This window comes from Macaca fascicularis, chromosome 3 (assembly GCF_037993035.2).
Source record: "Macaca fascicularis isolate 582-1 chromosome 3, T2T-MFA8v1.1".
NCBI classification, from domain to species: domain Eukaryota; kingdom Metazoa; phylum Chordata; class Mammalia; order Primates; family Cercopithecidae; genus Macaca; species Macaca fascicularis.
Window position 1 is genome coordinate 17,631,793 of NC_088377.1, and position 13,984 is coordinate 17,645,776.

The 13,984-nt window shown below is 38.3% G+C and overlaps 1 non-coding gene across 1 annotated transcript; it reads left to right on the forward strand.

The window, feature by feature from the left end:
• The first annotated feature begins 3,450 nt into the window (after positions 1–3,450).
• LOC123572676 (small nucleolar RNA U13) lies at positions 3,451–3,554 on the forward strand. Its single transcript, XR_006697225.2, has one exon. It is a non-coding gene; the product is annotated as a small nucleolar RNA U13 (small nucleolar RNA).
• Positions 3,555–13,984: the final 10,430 nt, after the last annotated feature.

Consider the following 13,984-nt stretch of genomic DNA (forward strand, 5'->3'; position numbering starts at 1 on the left):
AAAATGGTCATACTGCCCAAAGTAACTTGTAGATTCAGAACTATTCCCATTTAACTACCATTGCCATTCTTCACAGAATTAGAAAAAAAAAAAATTACTTTAAAATTCATATGGAACCAAAAAAAGAGCCCGTATAACCAAGATAATTCTAAGCAAAAATAACAAAGTTGGAGGCATCACACTATCTGACTTCAAACTATACTATAAGGTTACGATTACCTAAACAGCATGGTACTGGTATGAAAACAGACACATAGACCAATGGAACAGAATAGAGATCTCAGAAATAAGACTGTACATCTACAACCATCTGACCTTCGAAAAACCTGACAAAAACAAGCAATGGAGGAAGGATTCCCTATTTAATAAGTGGTGCTGGGAAAACTGGTTAGCCATATACAGAAAACTGAAACCAGACCCATTCCTTGTACCTCATACAAAAATTAACTCAAGATGGATTAAAGATTTAAATTTAATACCCCAAACTATAAAAACCCTAGAAGAAAATCTAGGCAATACCATTCAGGACATAGGCACAGGCAAAGATTTCATGACGAAAACGTCAAAAGCTACAGTTGATAAATGGGATCTAATTAAACCAAAGAGCTTCTGCACAGGAAAAAAAAAAAAAAAAAACTGTCAGAGTAAACAGAAAACCTACAGAATGGGAGAAGATTCTTACAATCTAACCATCTGACAAAGGTCTAATATCCAGAATCTACAAGGAACTTAAACAAATGTAAAAAAAAAAAAAAAAAAAAAAAAAAAAAAAAAAAACATAACAAAACATTAAAAATTGGGCAAAGGACATGAACAGACACTTCTCAAAACAGAACATTTTTGCAGCCAACAAACATATGAAAAAAGCTCAACATCACTAGAGAAATGCAAATCAAAACCACAATGAAACAGCATCTCACACCAGTCAGAATGATGATTCTCCAAGTTAAGAAACAACAGGTGCTGGTGAAGCTGTGGAGAAACAGGAACACTTTTACACTGTTGGTGGGAATGTAAATTAGTTCAACCATTGTGGAAGGCAGTGTGGCAATTCCTCAAAGACCTGGAACCAGAAATACTATGTGACTCAGCAATCCCATTATTAGGTATCTACCCAAAGGAATATAAATCATTCTATTATAAAGGTATATGCATGTGTATGTTCACTGCAGCACCATTTACAACAGCAAAAACATAGAATTAACCCAAATGCCCATCAATGATAGACTGGATAAAGAAAATGTGGTACATATACACCGTGGAATACTATGCAACCATAAAAAGGAAAGAGATCATGTCCTTTGCAGGGACATGAATAGAGCTGGAAGCCATTATCCTCAGCAAACTAATACAGGAACAGAAAACCAAACACTCCATGTTCTCACTTATAAGTGGGAGCTGAACAATGAGAACACATGGGCACTAGGAGGGGAACAACACACACTGGAGCCTGTTTGGGGAGTGGGGGAGGTGGAGGGAGAGCATCAGGATAAATAGCTAATGTGTGAGGGGTTTAACATCTAGGTGATGGGTTGATAGGTGCAGCACACACCATAGCACATGTATATGTATGTAACAAACCTGCATGTCCTGCACATGTATCCTGGAACTTAAAATTAAATTTAATTAAAATTTTAAAAAGAGAGCTTGAGGCCTTGCAAACAATATGAGACTAGGAAAAAGGGAACAACAACTATAGACTCAGAGACAGAGCCAATCTCTGAGAATTATCTACCGAAAGAACCAGAATTAAGCTCTAGGAAACTAGGTGCTTTCAACAAGCCACAAGACAGCCTGGCTTCTTCAAAGAGCCACAGAAAGTGAATAGGTTGACATGAACTCAAGAAGAGATGAAAAGATGAAATTAAATTAAACTCAAGCTGAGATTTTAAAATCATAATAACAACACACTACTTACTAAAAGTGCGCAGGAAGGGTCAGAGGAGAGAGACTGAAAGGCTAATAGCAGGGTAAAAGAGCACATGCAAAGCAGATGTCGCTACGACAAATCAAAGGCATCTGGTGGAGGGCAAATTTCAGAACCTTTTAAAAGAGAAGGTAAAAACAAAGATACAAGCGATGAGCAAGAAGATGATCTTGAAGGAGAGTTTGGAAAGCCAAATAAATAATTTAGTGTCTTTCTTAGGAGAATACCAAGATAATACAAGCAAAGCAATAACCAAAATCAGGAACAAAGAAAATGCTTTTAAGCTGAAAAAGTCTTAACTGTGCAAGCAAAAAGACTCACTCCCCATGATCCACAAAATAAACAGATGAACATATAAATTACACATAAAACATTCTGAAACTATAACTACAAAACAGAACGATATCGTGTAAACATTCACTTGGAAAACACCTGGTCACTAAGAAAAAACGAAGTCAAGATGATCTTATACTTCTGTATAGAATTAAGTTTTAAATATACACACACATGAAATGTTTACAGTTTTAAGGAAAAAAATGTGGAAACTAAGAATTTTCAATTCAGACAACAGGAAAAATATTTATAAACACCTAAGATCTTATATAAGGGCTTATAATAATACCTTTCTTGGGGAAAAAAAAAAAATTACCCTAAAAATGTCTTTAAGAAAAGAAAGAAAGAGGCCAGGCACGGTGGCTCATGCCTGTAATCCCAACACTTGGGAAGACCGAGGTGGGCAGATCATTTGAGGGTAGGAGTTCGAGACCAGTCTGGTCAACATGGTGAAATCCCCTCTATTAAAAATACAAAAATTAGCTTGGTGTGGTGGTGCACCCCTGTAATCCCAGCTACTCCAAAGGCTGAAGCCTGAGAATTGCTTGAACCATGAGGTGGAGGTTGCAGTGAGCTCAGATTGCACCACTGCACACCAGCCTGAGTAACAGAGTAAAACCCTGTCTCAAAGACAAAAAAAAAGATGGAAAGAAAAATTAAGATCACAAGCCTGAGAGCACTGTATTAGAAAATAAATAGTATCAAGAACTGAAATTATTCCTGTGGTGAATTTAGTCTAAATAAGCATTATTACAAACACAAATACAAATGATACAAAGTAAACTTAAAAAGAAAAAATATATGAAATGATTATAAATAATTTAAGAGTAATTACATGGGTTGTATTAGCAAAATCCAGCATGGTAGAAGACAAAAATAGAAGTGCAATATATTTATCATGCTATTTCAAATGAGGACACATGATCAGAAAAATGTGTTAAAGAATGTATCTTTAAAATTTAAAGTCAATTACTAGAAGACTCTGAGGAGGCTATGTAACTTCCAAGTCATGAGAAACTGAAACAAAATATGGCTCAAATTCAGAAAATATAAGACAATAAAAACTGCGAAGTAGAGTAAAAATACAAACTATTAAATAACATGATATTGAAACAGCTAAGATAAACTAAATTAATAGTGGCTTTAAAACCTGTGGTTTTGATTTCTTATTCTAAAAAATCCAGAGGTAGACCATTTTGTGGTTTGTAAGTGCGATGATTGGGTTTTCACGTTCATGTGTGAGATGTGCCTGCCTCAAACCTTGTTCCATCATTGGCACATTAAACATCTGACATGAAAAAAAAGCGGGGGAAAGTCAGAAGCAGGCGGTCTGGGCGGACGTAGAAGTTCCACAGAGTCACTGGGGACCCCAGATATGCTGAGCTTTCTGCATTGCTATCCTAGTGTGTGTGGTCCTTCGCCAATATGGATTCTCCAGCTAAAAATATGATGCCTGGAATTTACCCTGCAGAAAGGAAAAAGGAGAAAGATGCACAATCCCTACCCTCCAAGTATACTTTCTGGAAGTTATACCTATGACTTCAGCCTGCTTCCATTATTTGTAACTCAGTCATATGCCAAACATTCCACCAAAGAGCATGGAAAATGAATAACAACCATTCAGGAGTGGTCTTTGCGTAGCTAAAAATTGACGTTTCCCATCTATACTCAAATAATTTTAGTAGGTCAAATTAGGGAGAAAAAGTGTGTAAAGAGCAATGTTCTTTGGAAAAACCAATTAACCTGCATTTCCACTTTACTTTTTACACCAAAATCAATTTTCAGCCATGAAAAAAATGAAAACAGGTAAGTGCTAGAAGTGATGGATGATTATTTTCATAATCTTAGGCAGAAAAAGTCTTTCTAAGAAGTTCTAAATTAAAACTTTGATATTTAAAAGATTAAATATGTAATCCTTCAACATCAAAAACATAAAGACAACAAAAATTAAAAGTAAATGAAGAGCTGGGAAAATATACTTAGATCATATATGATAATGAAGTTAGCATTATCATATATAATGATATAATCAAGTCATATATCATAACGTCATTGTTTCTATAACATATAAAGAAATGTTATAAATCAAGGAAAACATGAACCCCTTAATATAAAGATAAGTTAAGAACATGAAGCAATCTGAGAAACAAATACAAAATGGCAAATACAGGTTCAAGAGAAGTTTTACTTCACTAATAATCATTGCAGTTAAAATTAAAATAATGAGACACTATTTTCTCATACAAACTGTCAAATTTTCAATTATGATGATGTCAATGATGGCAAAAACACTTTGAAAATAGGAAACATGCCACTTAATATTAGAAAAGCAAAACTTGGCAGTGAAATCCCAAGTTTCAAAATTATTTAATGACCATTGACCCACTAAGTCCTAAGATTCCATTCTAGGGACTATGTATAGATTATACATAATATACATCTATAAAGACGTATAAAATAGTAAAAAATTGGAAGGAGCCTGTGTCAAATGAGAGTTTTATTAAAATAAATGTGGCCCCAAGGTGTCCTTTTTCTTTCATCCAAAAGTGCTCTATACTTCTCCTATAAAATTAATTGCATTATATGATTTTGAATCTACTTGTACAAAAGCATGCTTATTTTGTATCTGCCTAGGTACACAATTGCACCCTCTGGTAGATGGGAGCACCTTGAAAACAGGACCAGGTTGTCTTATTCAACAGTGTATTCTCAAGAACCAGGCTTGGGTCTGTAAACAGTAAGAACTCAGAAAATGTTTGCCACTAAAAACAATAATGTAGAATTATTTTATTAATACAACAAATGATTACAGTGTACCATGTGCCAGACACTAAGCTAAACACTAAGAATTGAAAGTGAATAATATATTCTCGACTCTCACGAAGATTAGATTTGTCAGAGGCGTGTGAACCAGAGCAGCTCCATCTTAAATAGGAGCTGGGTAAAACGAGGCTGAAACCTACTGGGCTGCGTTCTCAGAGGGCTAAGGCATTCTAAGTCACAGAATGAGATCAGAGGTCAGCAAAAGTACAGGTCATAAAGACTGTGCTAATAAAACAGGTTGTAGTAAAGGAACCAGCCAAAACCCATCAAAACCAAAAAGGCGACGAGAGTGACCTCTGGTCGTCCTCACTGCTACACTCTTGCCAGCGCCATGACAGTTTACAGATGCCATGGCAACATCAGGACGTTACCCTATACGGTCTATAAAGGGGAGGCATGAATAATCCACCCCTTGTTCAGCATATCATCAAGAAATAACCATAAAAATGAGCAACCATCAGCCCTCGGGGCTGCTCTGTCTATGGAGTATCCATTCTTTTATTCCTTTACTTAAACTTGCTTTCACTTGGCACTGCAGACTTGCCCTGAATTCTTTCTTGTGCGAGATCCAAGAACCCTCTCTTGGGGTCTGGATCCAGACCCCTTTCCTATAACACATTCAGTATGGAAAACAGAAAAAAAAAACAAACAAACAAATACAGCCACACATCACATACTGACATTCCAGACAGGCCACTTGTACAACAGTGGTCCCCTAAGATTATTTCATGTTTTTACTGTACCTTTCCTATGTTTAGATACATAAATACCATTGTGTTACAGTTGCTTACAGTATTCAGGGCAGTAACATGCTGTACAGGTTTGTAGCCCAGGAGCAATAGGCTATACCACATAGGCTAGGTGTGTAGTAGGCTATACCATCTGGGTTTGTGTAAATACACTTGTAATGTTCGCACAATGACAAAGATGCATTTCTCAGAACATATTCCTGTTATTAAGCAACACATGATTATCATAAATATTTATATAGTGTGAAAATGTCTATGAATATAATCATCAAGAAGATAAAATAGAAAATAACTGAGGGAGACATACTTTAATTACACCAGTCAGAAAAAGCTTCAACGTGGGCCAGGCTCACACCTGTAATCCCAGCACTTTGGGAGGCTGAGGCGGGCAGATCACTTGAGGCCAGGAGTTGGAGACCGGCCTGGCCAAACTGGTGAAACCCTCTCTCTACTAAAAATACAAAAGTTAGTTGGGCATGGTGGCGTGCACTTGTAGTCCCAGCTACTCGGGAGGCTGAGGCAGGAGAACCCCTTGAACCTGGAAGGCGGAGCTTGCAGTCAGCCAAGATTATACCACTGCACTCCAGCCTGGGCGACAGAGCGAGACTCTGTCTCAAAAAAAAAAGAAAAAAGAAAAGAAAAAGCTTCAACATGACAATATTTAAGCTGATTTCCTATGGATAAGAAGTCACACATGGCAATAGCAGGGAGAAAAGCATTTTAAGCAGAGGGTACAGCAGATACAAACAGCCTGAGGCAGGAAGATTTAAGTGTGTTTGAGTAAGAGTGACTCTGGTGTAGGGAGTAGCTTAGCCTGAGGCTGGAGAGATATCGGGAGACAGGATCTGTAGAGCCATCCAGCCCTTGTACAGAGTTTGGATTTATTACACATGTAATGAAAGCCACTGAAGTTTTAATGTAAGGTTTAATTTATGTTCTTGCTCATAATGTGGAAAATGGATTGTAGAGAATAAGTATGAATTGAAAGACCCATCAAAGAGGTGTTGACATAGTACAGGTGAAGGATGAGCCATGGCCAGTCTGTTCGCCATGGAGACAGAGAAAAGTTGACAGTCAAGATGTTTTAGGGGGAACAATCAAATGGGGTTGCTGCACCTGATATATGGGAGTTATGGGAAAGGGAAAATCGGGACTGACTCAGATTTCTGAATTGGGCAACTGATGGATAATGCTGCCATTTATTGGCATAGGACAGATAGAGGAGGAATTGATTCATGGAGGGGAAATGAGAAGTTCTATCTTGGACATGTTTAATTTGAGATGTTTGTAGGACATCCAGGTTGAACTGTCAAGTAAGCAGAGCCAGATATGGTGCTCAGAAAAAAATGGGTTGAAGGTATAAACTTTGGAGTCTTGAGTCCTAATGAGATTTTTAAAGCTGCAAATTAATGGAATCACCCAGTGAAAAACGGTAACAGGAGAAGAGAAGAGGACCCAGTACTGTCAACACTTAAAAGGAGAAATAGAAGCTGGCTGAAAAGCTAGCTGTGAGAAGCCAGTGAGTTTGGAAAGCAGAGAAACAATGGCCTGATGATAACCAAGGGAAGAGTATTTCAAGAAACAAATGGTCCACTCCACCCAATGCTGCTGAAAGGGTAAGATGAAGACAGAGAAGTGTACATTGCATGTGGCTATGTGGATTTCCAGTGACCCTGAGGCAAGAAATTTTAGTACAGTGATGGGGCTGGAGAGCAACCAGACTGGAATTAAAAAAAAAAAAAAAGAGTTAAAAAAGCGGAACTCATCTAGTTAACAACTCTTGAGAAGTCTGGCAATGCAGAATAATACAGAAATGGATGGTACCTTCAGGGAGACAGGGAACCAAAGAAGTGACTGTGTTTGTTGTTGGTGTTGTTTTTAAGATAGAGTTGGTAAATTAGAATATGGTTACAGAAATGATCCAGTAGATGATAAGGGGAAGTTGATAAAAGAAAAGAGAGAAGATAAACAGAGTGAAGTGTTTTAAAAGGTCAAAGAGCATTGGATGCAGAGAAGGGGAGGGACTGGACTTTGCTACGAGAAAGAAAATGCCCTCCATTGCGCCAGGAGGAAAGAAGGGGGGCACTAACTGCAGATAAGTTTTTGTTACGTTTTCATCAGGAATGTTAGAGTTATCATCTGAAGGTTTTTACTTCACTGAAGTGTGGAACAAGGTCAATAGCCCAGTGAGGACTAAAGAGGGAAGGGTTGGGGGAGGGTTTGAGGAGAACATATGAATAGTTCTGGGAAACACACGAAGGTTTCTGGGTCACAGTGCATGCCTGTGGAGGCCTTAGATCATCAAATGAAGGAAACGGTTCAGTTAATAGTTTCCAGTAACAGACACAGGTGCAGAGATGAAGAGGGTTGAGGTTTGGCTAGACACGTGCAATGAGGCGAAGATGAGGGGTGGCTGAAAGCACTTCTGAGGGAGTGATTATAATGACAGGCTGAAGAGTATTTAATGATACATATAAGAGCAAAACAATAGAGGGAAATTTGACATTTATAAAGGGAAATCTTTTTGAGTGGGAAGAATACAGGTGATTTTCACTTTCATCTTTATGTGGGGCTTTATTCTCTAAATTTTCTACAATAAGAATATTTTAACTCTAAGTACAGTTGCATTTCAAAAATAAACAAGATAGTAGGAAAGCAGTTTTACACTGAGTTTAAGAGCAATTCTATTAAACAACGTGGAGATAAATTTAGCATTCATTGCAATGGATTGTCAACTGAAACTCATTGATTGAAATATATTAAATATTTTAGATATATATCAAATCTTTTAGTATATTAATAGATAACATGTGAATATGTATATCAAATCTGTAAGTTCATAATGATATTTTGAAAAATGAAAACCAGACTAATCATTTTTGGCTATTGCTGGGCTCATTATTCTGAAATTGGATAAATAAAGGTACAGAATGCAGCATTTATCTTGCTTCTCATTTATGAACTGTGCTTCAGGTTAATCAAATAGATGTGAGGGAAAGCTCTTCTCCATAGAAGAATTCTAATTAAAAATCAATGATTATGAGAAAAATAATCAGAAATATGTCATTTTGCAACCCCTACCAAGACAACGGATTTCGGCAATAATCATAAATGGTAGTTGATGGGAAAACAGATGACAGGTGAATGATGACATCTAAACCCATCAACCTTAGCATCATGAAAAGTGGGACAAATGGACACTGGGTCTCTGTTGATTTAAACATTGCCAATAAAATATTCTTGGCCCTGAAAAAAAGAAACCTAAATTTAATTGTGTCTCTTGACTTAACTACCGGTTAACAAGAACTATGGGCTATATAGAAAGTATATAAACAATACCACAGGATACAATCACATAAGACCAGGATGTGGGAAATTCAACAGGAAAAATGGCATATTTTCAACAAATAAATGGTTTGAAAAAAAGGGGGAGGAGAAAGTGTTAAATAATAATAGAGGCTTAAGAGATATATCGACCAAAGTCAGCAAAGGAGCTTGTACGGGTCCTGATTTGAACAAATGTACTATTAAAAAATTTGTTGAGACAAGGTAATTTGAACATGGACTGATGATATTTAAAATAATAATTTTTTTAAGTATGGTGATAGTATTGTGGTTATATTGTCCTAAAGCCCTTATCTGCTAGAGATTCATACTGAAGTATTTACCAGTAAAATTTGTGAAGTCCTGGCCATTTTAGACGAATTGTTCCAGAAGTGACTGTTAACTTCCTAGACCATTGCCCGAGATAGCATCTGACCCCCTCCGACTCTGACTTAAAGCAGGCTGGTTTCCTGGGATGTTTGTTGGAAACAAGGGGTTGGTTTTCTGGGCGGGTAGGTGTAAGCTGTTCTATTTTCATATACGGTCTGGCCATTGTCTTTGTTTATGCAGTCTCTCATTTCCAAATCAATTATCATTTAATGTGCCACTGAAATCTTGGTATAACTCAGATCCAGAATAGGGAGGCTACCTCTATGGAAATATAGGCCCCACAGCCAGGGGAGGCTTCACACAATTCCACTTGGATGAAGGTCTACATACGTGGAGACGAGCTGAGAGATTGTGGTAAGAAACAAATTGGAGTTAATAGCTGCCAGATAGAGACCAGACCACAAGGAAACCAAGAGTGGGGACTGACTAAACACAATTGGCAAACTATTGACAATTATTGAGACTGAATTAATGGTACCATCAAGTTTTATTATGCTATTCTTTCTAATTCTGGGTATGTCTAAAAATTTACATAATAAAAAATTTAAAACAGAGTTGAAACGAAAAAGACAATGTACCATCAAAACCTAAGAGAGTGTTAAGACCAGACACTCATAGAGTTCTTTCAGAGCCTTTCATCTCCCTGCAACTTTATATATCAATGTGCGCTGATGTTCTATTGGACTGACATTTGCCTGTTTTCAGAATAAGCTCCAGAATATAATTTGAGCCATCCAGCAACTCACAAAGAATTTCTTGCATTTGACAGAGAAAGAAACAGGTTGCTAGACTCACTAAAGTGCCCATCCACTTCATTCTTCAAGCAGGTAAATGACTATGATGGGGTTAAAATTCCCAGCTAATTACCTCCCAGCCAGCATTTTAACTGGCTGACTCACACAGATTCCTTAAGATAGAGCAGAAGAACAAGAGAACGTAAGCAGTAGCTGTGTGCAGTGAAATGTACAAATATTTACCTAGCTTACTCCACCAGTGCACAGTTTTAATGCATAGTCTGAGAGCATAGAATGTAGATACCAGCGTTGTATGTGAGACTGAGATGTGGCAATTTAGCAAACCTTATGGAGTAATTAAACCATCTAGAATTTCAGTTCAGAGAAATCTAAATGGGAGAAGCATCCAGCTGTCAGGAACATGTCAGTTCCTGACATCCTTATGCCTTTGGGACCTGGGCTCTTTCCAGGACCTCTGTGGCTTTCTCACAATGACCTACACCTGCAACCTTTTCTATGGCCAGGTCCTGCCTGGTGAAACACTACCCCTATTCCTACCACCAACACCACCACCTACACACACACACACACACACACACACACACACACACACACACACCCTACACGCACACACATACAAGTGTGCTGTGGAATTCATATTAATTTGTAAATGGCACAATAGCGGCAGATCTGAAAGTGTGGTCCTGAGACTGGCAGCATCGGCATCCCTGGCGACTTATTATATATGCAATAAAATCTTGGGCCCCATCCCAGGCTCACAGAATCAGAAACTCTAGGGGCAGGGCCTAGCACTCCAAGTTATAACCAGCCCTCCAGGTGATTGTGATAAACACCAAACTTGAAAAAAGCAGAGAAGATTCATGTCTGCAGAGGACAGGCAGATCTGGGAGAACACTGTAGCTCCATTCAATCCATAAAAACCTGAGATCAGGCCAGGCGCGGTGGCTCACGCCTGTAATCCCAGCACTTTGGGAGGCCGAGGCGGGTGGCTCACAAGGTCAGGAGATGGAGACCATCCTGGCTAACACGGTGAAACCCCGTCTCTACTAAAAATACAAAAAATTAGCCGGGCATGTGGTGGGCGCCTGTAATTCCAGCTGCTCGGGAGGCTGAGGCCGGAGAATGGCGTGAACCCAGGAGGCGGAGCTTGCAGTGAGCTGAGATTGTGCCACTGCCCTCCAGCCTGGGCGACAGAGCGAGACTCCATCTCAAAAAAAAACAACAACAAAAAAAAAAAAAAAAAAAAAAAAAACCTGAGATCAAGTGAATATGAGATATTCTCATTTTACACAAGAGGCAGGGGAATAATCAATAAATCAAAAGATATACAGTCAATGTGAATTAACTCTAGAAAAGAGTAGGGAGCAGTAAGTCAAATAATACAAAATAAGTGTTAAGTGACTTACTGTTTCAGCACACTTGTCTTCCAAATTGAGCCTAATATAAAATCGGTTTGCATTTAATCGATTTGCCAAAAAGTATGCATTGAACACCTTTAATGTCCGTTTCTTCAAAATACACCAACCAATGAAGACCCAGAAAGGGAGTATTTGGGGAATTCTCTGAAGAATTTACAATTTAAAAATCAAATATGAGTAATATGCATATGTTTAAAGGATACTATGGTCAATGCTAAAGTGACTCCTGAAAAGTTAGAAAATACAACAAAGTTTCTACAGTATTCTCTCCTCTACCTCTCTCTGCCTAGAGTTAAGAATCATAAAGGTTGGGACTGGGTGTGGTGGCTCACACCTGTAATCCCAGCACTTTGGGAGGCCAAGGCAGGTGGATCACAAAGTCAAGAGTTCAAGACCAGCCTGACCAACATGGCGAAACCCTGTCTTTACTAAAAATACAAAAATTAGACAGGCACGGTGGTGGGTGCCTATAATCCCAGCTACTCAGGAGGCTGAGGCAAGAGAATTGCTTGAACCCAGGAGGCGGAGGTTGCAGTGAGCTGAGATCATGCCATTGCACTCCAGCCTGGGCAACGAGAGAAAAAAAAAAAAAAAAAACCCTCTAATTTTATTTTATTTTATTTTATTTTATTTTATTTATTTTGAGACAGAGTCTTGCACTATCACCCAGGCTGGAGTGCAGTGGCACAATCTCGGCTCACTGCAAGGCCTGTTCCCCGGGTTCATGCCATTCTTCTGCCTCAGCCTCCTGAGTAGCTGGGACTACAGGCGCCCACCACCACACCCAGCTAATTTTTTCATGTTTTTTTAGTAGAGACAGGGTTTCAGCGTGTTAGCCAGGATGGTCTCAATTTCCTGACCTCGTGATCCGCCCGTCTCGGCTTCCCAAAGTGCTGGGACTACAGGCGTGAGCCACTGCACCCGGCCTACTCTAATTTTAGAGGAATAAATAAGAAAAACACAGGCAAAGCCTATGGATGTCTAGTCTGCATCCCAGTTCAAATGTGACGTAAATTATTGTTAAATTTGGATTCCAAACCAGGCATCCTTCATAGAGAGCTTTATATGTTTTAGGTCATATTGAAAAAGACACCATTGGCTCCGCTTCTTTGCAACATCTTTGAGGAAAGAATTTCTAGAATGAGGATTCTGGAATACAAATATGTGGGTAACGTTTCTAAGTTCCCAGAATTCATAGGATTTCTCATAATTTAAATATCTAGCATTTTTCTTTTACTTTGATTTGTATTAGATTATAAAACTGGTGGGATAATTATTCATGTTAAAAAGAATTATTTTCATGTTTTAAGCTCTAAGTATATTTCAAACTCTTTTCATTTTATTTTAATTATGGTGAGACAGTAGAGCATTTATAAATGTAAGTCACCCAGATGACAATATTTCAAATACTTCCTGCATTCTTTTAAATTAATAAACCCAAAGCCATCTTTTGCAGAAATAACTGCCTTAAGCTTCAAAAAGTTTTCAGTTTGGAAGTAGCAAAGTTCAACATTTTAACATGAGTTGTTTTATTAATACTGTAAATTTCTGTGGTGACAGGAAAAATTGGAGAAGTGATCCATGGAGGAGATTCAAAGCATCCTGAAAAACAGACTCCTCTTAAACTTTTACGGAATACAAGATTCTTATTTTTCCTCTCTATTTTGCCATTTTGCTAATGGCCTTTACTATTACTTTGATTATCTAAATATGATTGAATTTATTTCTGTGGAAATTAAATGAATACAAACCAAAGGAAAAAAGAAAAGTCTACTTATTCAGGGCTTGCTATAACAAGGGAGTCGGCCACCATCAGTTGCATTTTGGCCAAGAACTCAAAGGCAGGCAGAGTGGAAAAGCCTTACAGTGGAAAAAGGGGAAGGCTTCCCGTGTGCCCTGATTGCAGGCAGCTGGCATGGCGAAGCTGTGGGCCGCCTAGCTAGAAACTGGTATCCTGTTGCATATTTGCCTTTCTCTGGTTGGTCCTAAGTTGGAAGAGGGGACAAAAATTAGGGAAGCTGTCAGTCATTCTTCAAGTCCTGGCCGTTTTAGACCAATTGTTCCAGAAGTGATTGTTAATTCCTAGACCGTTGCCTGAGATAGCATCTGACCCCCTCCAAGTCTGACTTAAAGCAGGCTGGTTTCCTGGGCTGTTTGTTAGAAACAAGGAGTTGGTTTTCTGGGCGGGTAAGTATAAGCTGTTCTATTTTCATATACGGTCTGGCCATTGTCTTTGTATATGCAGTCTCTCATTTCCAAATCAAT